The sequence below is a fragment of the Plecotus auritus genome (genome assembly GCF_963455305.1).
Source record: "Plecotus auritus genome assembly, chromosome: 2".
NCBI lineage: Eukaryota > Metazoa > Chordata > Mammalia > Chiroptera > Vespertilionidae > Plecotus > Plecotus auritus.
The window spans coordinates 200,626,488-200,639,611 of record NC_137771.1 but is presented as its reverse complement, the minus strand read 5'-3'; positions in this window follow the sequence as shown (position 1 = coordinate 200,639,611).

The following is a 13,124-nucleotide window of genomic DNA, read 5'->3' as shown; positions in this document are numbered from 1 at the left end:
GCTAGAGGTTCATCAATCTTGTTTATCCTTTCGAAGAACCAGCTCCTGGTTTGGTTGATCATTTGTATTGTTTTTTTGGTCTCTATGTCATTCATTTCTGCTCTGATCTTTATTATGTCCTTCCTTCTGCTCACTGTGGGCTCTTCTTGTTGCTCTCTTTCTAATTCTTTGAGTTGTTGAGTTAGATCATTTATTAGCATTTTTTCTTGTTTTTTGATGTAGGCCTGTAGAGCTATAAACTTCCCTCTCAGGACTGCTTTCGTTGTGTCCCATAGCAATTGTATTGTTGTGTTTTTATTGTCATTAGTATCCAGGATGTTTTTAATTTCTTCTTTGATCTTGTTGCTCACCCAATCATTGTTTAATAGCATGCTATTCAGCTTCCAAGTGTTTGAATTTTTTGGAATGTATTTATTATAGTTTATTTCTAATAGTATGCCATTGTGGTCTGAGAAAATGCTTGATATGATTTCAATCTTTTTAAATTTGGGGAGACTTTGCTTGTGACCCAGTATGTGGTCTATTTTTGAAAATGTCCCATGTGCACTTGAGAAGAACGTATATTCCGTGGCTTTGGGGTGAAATGCTCTGAAGATGTCAATTAGGTCCATTTGATCTAGTGCATCATTTAGAATTGCTGTTTCTTTGCTGATTTTTTGTCTAGAGGATTTATCCAGTGATGTCAGTGGTGTATTAAAGTCTCCTACTATGATTGTATTGTTGTCAATCTCTCCCTTGATGTCTTCCAGGAGTTATTTTATATATTTGGGCGCTCCTGCATTGGGTGCATATATGTTTACCAGAGTTATATCTTCTTGTTGAATTGCTCCCTTTAGTATTATGTAGTGGCCTTCCTTATCTCTTGTTATGGACTTTACTTTGAGCTCTATTTTATCAGATATAAGTATCGCAACCCCAGCTTTTTTCTCATTTCCATTTGCCTGAGAAATGTTTTTCCATCCCTTCACTCTCAGTCTGTGTGAATCCTTTGCCCTGAGGTGGGTCTCTTGTAGACAGCAAATATATGGGTCATGTTTTCTTATCCATTCAGCTACCCTATGTCTTTTGATTGGTGCATTTAATCCATTTACGTTTAATGTTGTTATTGACAAGTACATGTTTGTTGTCATATTTTTCCTTAGTGTTTGTGTTTCTTTTTGCCTTTCTTTTTCTTCTTTTTACAGCAGTCCCTTTAGCATTTCTTGCATTGCTGGCTTGGTAGTGATAAACTCTCTTAGCCCTTTTTTGTCTGTGAAGCTCCTGATTCCACCTTCAATTTTGAATGATAGCCTTGCTGGGTATAGTATTCTTGGGTTCAGTCCCTTGCTTTGCATCACTTTGTAAATTTCATTCCATTCCCTTCTGGCCTGGTGTGTTTCTGTTGAGAAATCCGTTCATATTCTAATAGCAGATCCTTTGTAGGTAACTTTCTGTCTCTCTCTGGCAGCCTTTAAGATTCTTACTTTGTCATTGGTGTTCGCCAATTTAATTATGATGTGTCTTGGTGTCGGTCTTTTGGGGTTCAACTTGTTTGGGACTGTATGTACTTCTTGGACTTGCATAGTATTTTCTTGCCAATATCAGGGAAGTTTTCTGTCATTATTTCTTCAAACAGGTTTTCTATTTTTTGCTTCTCTTCCTCTCCTTCTGGTATCCCTATTATTCTAATATTGTTTCGTTTCATGTTGTCCCACAGCTCCCTTAGGCTCTCCTCTTGCTTTTTAAGTCTTCTTTCCAGTTGCTGCTGTGTTTGTGTGTTTTTTCCTACCTTGTCTTCTAATTCGCTGATGCGGTCCTCAGCCTCTTCTAGTCTACTGTTTAAGCCTTCTAATGTGTTCTTTATTGCAGCTATGTCGTTCTTCATCTCCTCTTGGTTTCTTTTCATGTTGGTGACATTCTCATTCAGCTCCTTATAGTTCTCATTGAGTTGTGTGTATTTGTCATTGAGTTGTGTGTATTTGTCATCCATCCGTTTAAACATCCTTATAACCATTACTCTGAATTCTTTCTCTGTTAAGCTGCTAGCTTCAATTTCATTTAACCCCCTTTCTGGTGATTCCTCTTTTTCTTTCCTTTGGGAGTTGCTTTTGTGTCTCCCCATGTTTTCCTATAATGTTTTAATTGTAGATCCAATTGCTTTGCTACCCAGGTTCTTCTGGTGATGGTGCTACTGGTGTAATCTCTCAGTTCTCCTGGGCTTGGTAATCTAGTGTAGCTCCCTACTTGAGCTATTTGGGTTCTCTTGATATAGGCCTGCAAGCTTGAGAGGCACAACTGCCATGTCTAGAAGTCAGTAGCTGTGGAGGGGAGTATCCCAATTTTTGCTGTCTTGCACCCCTAATTGAAATCACACGTACCCAGTGGGGACTCACAGTGGCACCAAGGAACTGTCTGTTGGGGTGATGTGGCTCAGGGGGCCTGCCCTCTGGACAGGTGTGACTGTGATGCCCAGAGTTCTGTAGTTATGGGGTGGGTAGACTCAGCTTTCGCTGCTGCACCTGTGGTGGATAGGCGCTTACTCCCAGTGGCGGCTCACAGGAGCACCCACAGTAAGTTCTCCAGCGAGGCACACTGAAGCACTCTGAAGGGCCCTGGCAGTGTAGCCTTGTAATTGAGGTTCCTAGCTCCTAAAGATTTCTCTTAAGGGCAAATCCTATAGCCTCAGGGAGTATTCAGATTCCATGGCGTTATTTAGGGTGAGATCTGGGTGTGGCTATATTGGTTGCCTGGAGACTGGAGGGAGGGGCTATCTCTCAGGAGAAAATGGCAACCGGGCTTAGATATGACTCAGCACCAGACTCGCTTCCTGGACTGTCTGCTGCGTACACTCCCCAGATTCCACAAGCTCACCCCTTCTTCTGCACCTCTGCCACAGGTAAGTGTCTTTATCCTAAAGATCCTACAAACTAGGTTCAGTGTAGAAAGGCGCAGGCCCCAGCGCGAGAAGGGACCACATCTCTGCAAGTTCCTCTCTTGCCGGCACTGTGCGGTCTAGCAGCTCTACAGGGCTGCCTTTGAGCTCAGATCCCAATTCCAGACTCCAAGGTCTACAATCCCCTACCTCCCGCAGTCCCGTGGACCCCCCCCCCTTTTTTTTTTTTCCAGTCAGACGCTTTGCCTGTCCTCAGGGATGCGGCTTGGCGCCATGTAGTTCCTCCCCAACCAACCTTCTGGGAACAGAGGTCTGGCAGATTCTACTGCCTAGATCTTTGATTTTACCTTTATCAGAGGGATCTCTGCCCTTCCCAGCTGCAAACTGTCTCACCAGCTGCGCCTCCTTCACCAATACGGGCTGGATTCCACTCGTTTCAGCTGCTCCCTCTATTTGCTCTGGGACAAGGCTCAGGACACGTCTGTCTATTCTGCTGCCATTTTGTCTCCGACATGGGAAACTTTGGAATAGGGATTTTGATGAAATAGGAAAGGGATTCTATTCCAAAGGATTTGAATTCACCTGCAGTGATACATTGAAGAATTTTTGTGAAGTTGAAGAACAGTAGTTCACTAAAAATCCGAATGAGCTTACTAACTCATGCAAAATTGTTTGCATTTTATGACAGCTCAGAAGCATTTGACTTATTTCACATTTGCTATAGTGACCCAAAGCATAAAAGTGTCACATACTATAGATGTAATTTCGAGTACAGTATAAGCCATCAAAACTTCCATTTTTATGAAACACACATACAAACACACACACATTTATCTTCTATTCATACTATTGAAAATATTGCAGCAATAACAATTTCAACCCACATAACGGGAAAATGTATTCATTCTTTCTTTTCTATTCCCTATTTTTTTTTCTGTCATTCATTTTATCAGTGGTGGTTCACTTTAAAAGAAAAGTAGACAAACACTAAAATAAAATAAAAGATGAGTAGACATTTATTGGTACCGTTATTAACTTTAATGTAACAAATTCTAAAAAACAGAAAGTTGCTTTCCTTTAGAAATAAGATGACAGAGCAATTCAGGCACATAATTAATACATAAAAAGTCTGCTGATTTGTCCAAATATTTAGCAATGTATGAAATGTATAAAGCTCTTTGGTTATAAAAATATAAATTTTCTGCTCCAAGCATATCTTTACAACCAATTAAAACAAACATATAGCAAATCTTTTTATTAAAAATGCTGAGAGTCTATTAAGTTGCTACTAAAATATTCATACATAAGCATCAAATGATATGTCCAAGTCATTAGCAGTTTATTGAGTTTTCCAAAGACATGATTAGTTTATTTGCTACTTTCTAGCAGTTTTTTTCTGTTAAAATTTGCCATTTTCTCTATACAGTTTGCATATTGTATTTGTTTTGTTTTCATATGCATTTTAACATTGGCCACATTGCATAGAAAACTTGGTATAAATTATTACTACACATAAAATTGCTGATTGCCTTTTAATTTGTTATAGCTTTAAACTATTTATTAAATTAACTCATACATACAATTATTTACAGAAGTATAAAAGATGACCAGATGAATTGTGAAAATAGACCTTTCTAACTCTTTCATTAACACTATGGTGGAGAATAAACATTAGCTAATCTTAGTCTCATATTGAGATCATTTAATGGTTTTGCCTGCTGATATTTGAATTGAAATCTGATAAATAATAAATGCTGCAAAACTCAAGTTTTTTCTTAACAATTTCTTAGCTAATAATAACAAACATTTCAATAACTGATAATAGAGCTGCCTCAGGAAAAAATATTTATTTGAGACTGCTTGATGAAGTAGTAAACCTATATAATAATCCTACATAATAAAAGGATAATATGCAAATTGACCCTAATGGTGGAACAACCAGGAAAGACCTGTTACTATGACGCACACTGACCCCAGGGGCAGACACTCAATGCAGGAGCTGCCCCTTGGTGGTCAGTGTGTTCCCACAGGGAGAGCTCTGCTCAGCCACAAGCCGGGCTGATGGCTGCAAGCGCAGCGGCGGTGGCAGGAGCCTCTCCCACCTCTGTGGCAGCGCTAAGGATGTCCGACTATGGCTTAGCCTAAGCCGTAGTGGGATATCCCCCGAGGGCTCCCAGGCTGCCAGAGGCATGATGTCTGACTGCCAGCTTAGGCCTGAGGGGTCCCGGACTGTGAGAGGGCACAGGCCGGGCTGAGGGACACCCCTGAGTGCACTGGGTCTCTAGTAAATAATAACTCTCCAGGGTTGGACACATGGGAAGTTTATTTAGAGTAAAGTGCGGCAAAAAGTCTACTTTTTAAAATAGCAAAATTGCCAGTTACCTAATCCAGTCCATCTTAATAGAGGCAGTTTCTCAATTGGTTTATTTAATTTATTTTATTTTTTTGCTGCTGCTGCTATAAAAATTGCCAAAAATGTAGTGGCTTAAAACAACACAATAATATTATCTTGCAGTGATAAAGGTTAGAGTTTCAAATTTGTCTTGGGCTAAATCAATGTCAGCCGAGTTGAGCTTAATTTGAAACCTGTAGAAGCTCAAAAAGCCTTCTGGTTTGCCTCCTTTGTTCACTTTCTTAAAGGATCTTGTGATTACATCTGTCCCACCCAAATAATCTAGGATGATCTCCTTATTTTAGTCAACTGATTAGCAACCTTAATCACAACAGCCTTCAACCTTAATAAAACAGTTTTCAGAGAGTAGGGCATGGTTATCTTTTTTTGTGGGAGGGGTATTATTCCTTCTACCACAATAAGTAATCATAGCATTATCATAGTGCAATAAGATATACTATGGTACTAAATATTATGATGGAGGAAATGGGAATTAATATGCATGAGGGCAGAGCAAAGGTCCTAATATAAAGAAGAGTTGGAAGAAAATTACACCATGTGAGAAGATGATAATACTGTGTGGATTACATGTTTTTAACCATCATGAGAGATTTATTCTGAATTAACTTTTATTTTGGGTGAATTAAAGTCAAATATATTTTTTGTCTTCCAGCATCTAATTCTTTACCATTTATATTATACTACACCAGAGGCCCGTTGCCGAAGATTCGTGCAATAGGCCTTCTTATCCCTGGCTTCTGGCACCAGTTTTCCTCAGACACCCGGGACCCAGGCCTTCGCTCTGGCTGCCGCCTTCCACCTTCGCTCCGGCTGGAGTCTGCTGCCGTTGCTGCTGACTCCAGCTAGACTCTGCCATCTTCATCTTCCCTACAGACTCTGGCCAGAGTCTGCTGTCTTCGCTGCAGACTCCGGATGAAGTCTGCCATCTTTGTCTTCGCTGGGGCCGGAGTGCCATTCCTGTAGATCCCTTCACCCCTGCTTTCCCTCTCAGAGCAGGCGTCCTGCCCCGCCGGGCTGCTCCGGGCCTGGAGTGGCTGGGCAGCAGGGCCGTGGCCATCTTTGTCCTTCTAATTTGCATATTCCCTCCTGATTGGCTGGTGGGCATCATACAGTAAATTTGCATCTTTCTCTTTTATTAGTATAGATTTCATTATATATTTAACACAGTGTTTAATTTGTACTTAAAAAACATTCTACTTGGAACTGTCACCCAGTTAATATCTAATAATTAAGGATATGATCTAGTGCGCAGATGCTAGACATGGGGGAGAATACAAAATGCATTCTTGATGTCAAAAGTAGGTAAGGTCCAGATCTGTATGGAAATATTTCAGTGACCATGGGTAAAGCTAATGGTGTTCAGACTCCCAACCAAAGCTAAGGTCCTATAATCTGAATTACAGTTCAGATATATTAGGCCACTTTTCCCTTTTTTTCTTATAATATATCTCTTTTTGCAGATATTGAGGCATTGATTGCTGTCAATGTAATTAAAAAAAGGGAGTTGGGAGAGGAGATGAAGTGAGACAGAATTATGAAACACTACAAGAACAGTATCTACCTTTTCTTGTTTTAACATACACCTTTGAGCTAGGCTTGACATAGGAATATAATGTGCTCACATGTGACTAGTTTTCCTTATAACATGAATAAAATTTAAAATTGTTATTCTTTTCTAATTCATCCTGTGCTTCTAAGAGACTGCATGTAGTGATATCCTCTTACTCATAAAAATATTGACCTTTGAAAGTACCAGATGATCTAGAAATAGAATAAAACTATTTTATTTGCTGAAACTATGAGAAGAAGCTCTAGGTGAACTTTATTCCTATTAACATAGTTATTTTTTACAGACTCTGATCCATCTATTGTAGTTTCTTAAGGAATAATACAAATGCATTCTTGATATCTATATCATAAAAGGCCTGTGGTCGTGATGCAGAGCAACCAAACAACCGGTCACCAGGAGGTGCATGGAGTATCTCTTGCGGGCCGGGACTCGCAGCTCTCGCAGTGGAGGTGGGACCCACAGCTCGTGTGGCAGAAGCGGGGCCTGTGGCTCAGGTCTGGGGTCCCACAGCTCGCACAGGGTGGGTCTGGGGTTCCGCAGCTCCTGCAGGGCGGGTCTGGGTCTCACGCGATTTCGTGGGCGCGCTGGGCCTCTAGTATTATATAAACAGCTTTGGGCATTAAAAAAAGTTTTTTATTCAGGGTAGAGGTTTTTAAATTCAGTGAGTATAATAAGGTGTCTGTTCTTTGTTTTGGGGCTGTCTTCAATAGATAGCAATAAACTTTTATCTTGTTTTTTAGAATATATTACCAACACAAAAAATATGGTCAGGTTAATGGTATCCAACCCTTGTACAGGTCTTTTGTTTTTTCCATGTTGTTTTGAAAATCTCATTGTCACATGTACTAATTTTACATTAAAACAATGATATTGTACATATCATTATGCTTTCTATAAACCATTATATGATGCATGCTTTATTATTTAAAATAAAATCATCTGTAAAATAAAAGTAGAGGCCTGGTGCAGGAAATTTGTGCACAGGGGCGGGGGGTGTCCCTCAGCCCAGCCTGCACCCTCTCCAGTCTGGGATCCCTCTCACAATCCAGGACTGCTGGCTCCCAACTGCTTGCCTGCCTGCCTTCCTGATTGCCCCTAACTGCTTCTGCCTGCCAGCCTGATCACCCCCTAACCACTCCCCTGCCAGCCTGGTTGATGTCTAACTGCTCCCCTGCCAACCTGTTTGGCCCCAACTTCCTTCCTCTGCCAGCCTGGTCACCCCTAACTGCCCTCCCCTGCAGGCTTGATTGCCCCCAACTGCCCTCCCTTGCAGGCCTGGTCCCTCCCAACTTCCCTCCCCTGCTGGCCATCTTGTGGTGGCCATCTTGTGCCCACATGGGGGCAGGATCTTTGACCACATGGGGGCAGCCATCTTGTGTGTTGGAGTGATGGTCAATTTTCATATTACTCTTTTATTAGATAGGATAGAGGCCTGGTGCATGGGTGGAGGCCAGCTGGTTTGCCCTGAAGGGTGTCCCAGATCAGGGTGGGGGTTCATTTGGGACATGGGGTGGCCTGGGCGAGGGGCCTGTGGTGGTTTGCAGGCTGGCCACGCCCCCGGCAACCCAAGCAGAGGCTCTGGTATCTGGTATTTATATATCTTCTATAATTGAAACTTTGTAGCCTTAGGCGGAGGCCTGGGCGGGCCAGGGTGTGCAGTAAGCTTGGCTTCCTCCATTGCCAGGGGCAACCCTAGCCTCCTGCTCTCTCCAGCTCCGTGGCTGCTGTCATTTTTGTTGGGATTTATTTATCTTCTATCATTGAAACTTTGTAGCCTGAAGTGGAGGCCTGGGCCGGCCAGGGCAGGTGGAAAGCTAGGCTTCCTCCATCACCAGAGAAACCCAAGCCTCCCTCCACCTCTCTCCGTGGCCGCAGCCATCTTGGTTGGGGTTAATTTGCATACTCGCTCCTGATTGGCTAGTGGGTGTGGCTTGTGGGTGTAGCAGAGTGATGGTTAATTTGCATATTGCTCTTTTATTAGAAAGGATATTTAAGCACTAGCCGGTTTGGCTCATTGGATAGAGGGTTGACCTGCAGACTAAAGGGTCCCAGGTTCGATTCCGGACAAGGACACATGCCCAGGTTGCGGGCTGGAATCCCTGTGGGGAGTGTGCAGGAGGCAGCCAATTAATGATTCTCTCTCATCATTGATGATTCTATTTCCCTCTTCCTTCCTCTCTGAAATTAATAAAATACATTTAAAAATATTCAATTGATCTGTAATATTTTATGCCATAGATGTGTAGGTAGCTTAATTCAATAAATATTGTCAACTAATATTTGACTAGAGAGCCAAAAATACTTTAGAGGGTATTTTTGGCTCTCCCTCAATAAAAGGTGCTGGGAAAAAAAGACATTCATATGTAAAAGAATGAAACTAGACACCTATTTTACAATGCTCACAAAAATTAACTAAAAATGGATTAAAGACATAATTGTAAAACCTGAACCCATAAGTTGCTTAGAAAAAAAAGGGGAAAAAGCTTCTTGACATGTTTTTTTAAATATATTTTTATTGATTTCAGAGAAGAAGGAAGAGGGAGAAAGAGATAGAAACATCCATGATTAGAGAGAATCATGGATTGGCTGCCTCCTGCAAGTCCCTTCCTGGGGATCGAGCCCACAACCCGGGCATGTACCCTTGACCGGAATCCAACCTGGGACCTTTCAGTTCGTAGGCTGAGGCTCTATCCACTGAGCCAAACCAGCTAGGCCTTGACATGGGTCTTAGTAATGATATTTAGATGTGACACCTGACACACAAACAAAATAAAATATCACGAGTAGAACTACACCAAACTCAAAAGCTTCTCCACAGCAAAAATATTATCAACAAAATTAAAAACAACATATAGAATGGAAGTTAATGTTTTCAAACCATATATAAGTATATGATAAGAGATTCATATAAAATATATTAAAATTGTAAATTCAATAGCAAAATAAAAATAATGATAATAATTCAATTATAATGGGTAAATTATAAAAATAGACATCTTTCCAAAGAAGATATTTAAGTGGCCAGTAAGTGCATGAAATAGTGCTCCAAATCACTAATAATTAGGAAAATACAAATCAAAACTATGCGTGTGAGGTGGTAAGTGATAAAGGAGTTTTCTTGCAAAACAACTAGAGCAAGAAAAGTGATGAGACAGGAACATAGGATATCACTGGGAAGGAGTTAGCCAGGTGGACTTGACAGAGAGAATCCTGTAAAGACCTAGTGGAAGTCACAAAATGAAAAGTGGATTTTAGACATTGGTCTAATAATGCCAGGCTAAAAAGCCTACATTTATTTATGTAGTAGAAAGTCAGGAGCCTCTGGATGTGTCTGCAAGGATGTTTCTGGAAGATGTTAGCATTTTGAGTCAGTGGACTCAGTAAAGAGATCCACTCTCACCAGTGTGGGTGGGGATCATCTAATTTGTTAAGAGCTTGAATAGAACAAAAAGACTAAGGAAGGGCGTGCTCGCTCTCTCCTTTCTGAATCTAGAACATCCATCTTCTAGGGTCAGACATCTGAGCTCCTGGTTCTCGGGCCTTCAGACTCAAACTAAATTATACCACCTGTTTCCTGGTTCTCCAGCTTGCAGACAGCAGACTGTGGTACTTAGCCTCTGTAACTGCATGAGTAGGTTCCTACAATAAATCTCTTTTTTCGTTTGTCTGTATATATCTTATTGGTTTGTTTCCCTGGAGAACCCTGGTAATATAGTGTGAATACTGTATTCTTGTCATCCTTCTTGTTTTAAGTGGGAAAATGCAGTCTATTCAGATATATAAAGTTGTAAGAAGTAAAGTGTAATTTCTGCCACTTCCAGATGTTTGTTATTTGTTTTTATTTTTTATACATATATGTTTTTATTTTTATGGTTTCAAAAGTATACATATAGATTTACACTATGCTACAACATGCTTTTCCCTCCACAACATATTATAAAATTCTTTTGTGTATGTATATATAAAGCTAACTAATTTTTTCACTTTTTAGAGTTTTATTTAAGCATTGGCCAGTGTAGCTCACTGGATAGTGCACCAAAGGTTTGTGGTTCGATCCCCAGCCCTGAGGCATGTGCGGGAGGCAACCAATCTCTCTCTCTCTCTCTCTCTCTCTCTCTTTCTCTCTCTCTTTCTCTCCCCCTACCTCTATCCCTCCCTTTCACTCTCTAAAAATCAATAAAAGATATCCTCAGGTAAGAATTAACAACAAAAAAAAAGTTTTATCTATATATATAAAAGCCTAAGCGACCGAACAACCAGATGACCAGATGACTGACCAGTAGCTATGACACACACTGACCACCAGGGGGCAGATGCTCAATGCAGAAGTTGCACCCTGGTGGTCAGTGTGCTCCCACAGCCAACCTCCCCCAATCCTTCTCCCCTGCCCCCCTGACCGGCCAGCCCTGATTGGCGGCCAGGCTGAGGGACCCCACCCATGCACGAATTGTGCATCGAGCCTCTAGTTTAATTATAATATGGATATAGAAAAGTGCATATATCACAGCTAGATGAAGGTCACAAAGCAACCCTCCCACTGGAACCAGGAAATTATTGAAATAATTGAAAATTATTATAATATTCTGTTTCTGATCAAGAAACAGAAAATTAGCAGAGCTCCAGAAGCCCCATTTCCCCAAGCTCTTTGAAATCTAACTCCTCTTCTTTAGAACTTTAAAGTCTTTGGTGTCAGATTTCATTTGCTCAATTTCATGCTTGTGAAATTCATTCATATTATTATGTCCCACTGTAGAACATTCTCTTCACTGCTGTAGTATTCCTATGTGCAATTGTACTATATTTATACACTCTACTGTTAGTGGATATTTGGGTAGGTTTCAGTTTGAAAGAAATAGTAAATGTACTACTACAAATACATGTGTGCATCTCTGAGACACACACATGCATACATATATACTTCTATATTTTTATTGGACTATAATTACTAGGTCTTGGAATATTCATTTGTTCAGCTTTAGTAGATAATTCCAAACTGTTTTCCAAAATGTTTATAAAAGGGAATCATCCCGATAGTAGAGTTGTTTTACCTTCTCTTCAACATGTTGTTTCTTCTGGCTCCTTTATTTGACATTTCCCCATGGGCTTCTGATAGCATTATTTTGCTTTTACGTGCTGGCTAATAAGATTGAGCACTATTTCCCATGTTGATTACCATTTCATTATTTTTTTTGTTTGTTTTATAAGCTTGAACATATCTATTGACCAGTTTTAAAAAAAATTAAGGTCATCTGTCTTTTATTGATTTGTAATAGTGCTTTATATATTTGGTACATTGAACCTATGTTGGATGTATATATTCAGATATTTTCATCCACTCTATATCTTGCCTTTTCAGTTTAAAGTGTGTGTGTGTACATATGCATGTTTTTGTGTTTTATAGACTATTTTTAAGAATAATTATAGGTTTATAGAGAAATTGAGAAGATAGTAGAGAGTTCCCATATAGCCTGACCCAGTTTCCCCTATTATAAATACCTTATGTTGGTGTGGACATTTTTTAGATTAATAATCCATATTAACACATTATTATTAATTAAAGGTTATAGTTTATTTATATCACGTTAGTTTATTTAATGACCTGTTTTGATTCATCCTTTCTAATAACACCATGCTGCACTTAGTAATCATGTTTCCTTAGTCTCCTCTTAACTATTGATTATTACAGTTTCTCAGACATCACTAAGGGAGGTGGCAGTGGTGTCACTACTGTGAGTGCAGGTGAGAGTCTTTACCCTCCATTGTGCCTCTTCTGACACCACCCCAGTGAGGAGAGAAAGCAGCACCTCCTTGCTGCTGGGTATTGGTGCAAGTCCAGACTCCTCAGTGGTCTCCACTGATGCTGCAGGGGCAGCGGGGGGATGGAAGTGCTGACTCCCCACTTTCCTACTTGACCTTTTTGAGGCCACTGTTGTAATGTCTGGTAACAACCTGAAAAGAGGAAACGTCTAGACTCCCCATGCAGCCTTTGCTGGAATGGGTAGAGATGGGGCCACAGTTGAAGTGAGTGTGTGTGTGTGTGTGTGTGTGTGTGTGTGTGTGTGTGTGTCTGTTGGCTTCTTGGCTGGAATAGAGTGATTAATGCCTGAATTGCTTCTGCCCTGCTAGGCTGTCTTTTTCCTCATTTCTTTGCTAGAGAGACCTAGCTTTTGTTGGGCCTTGGTTTGTCTGAACTTGCTGGCATTTTGGAGATACAGGAAACAAAATGAAAATCCATGGGATACACTACTATGTGGTTCCTAGTGTCCTGA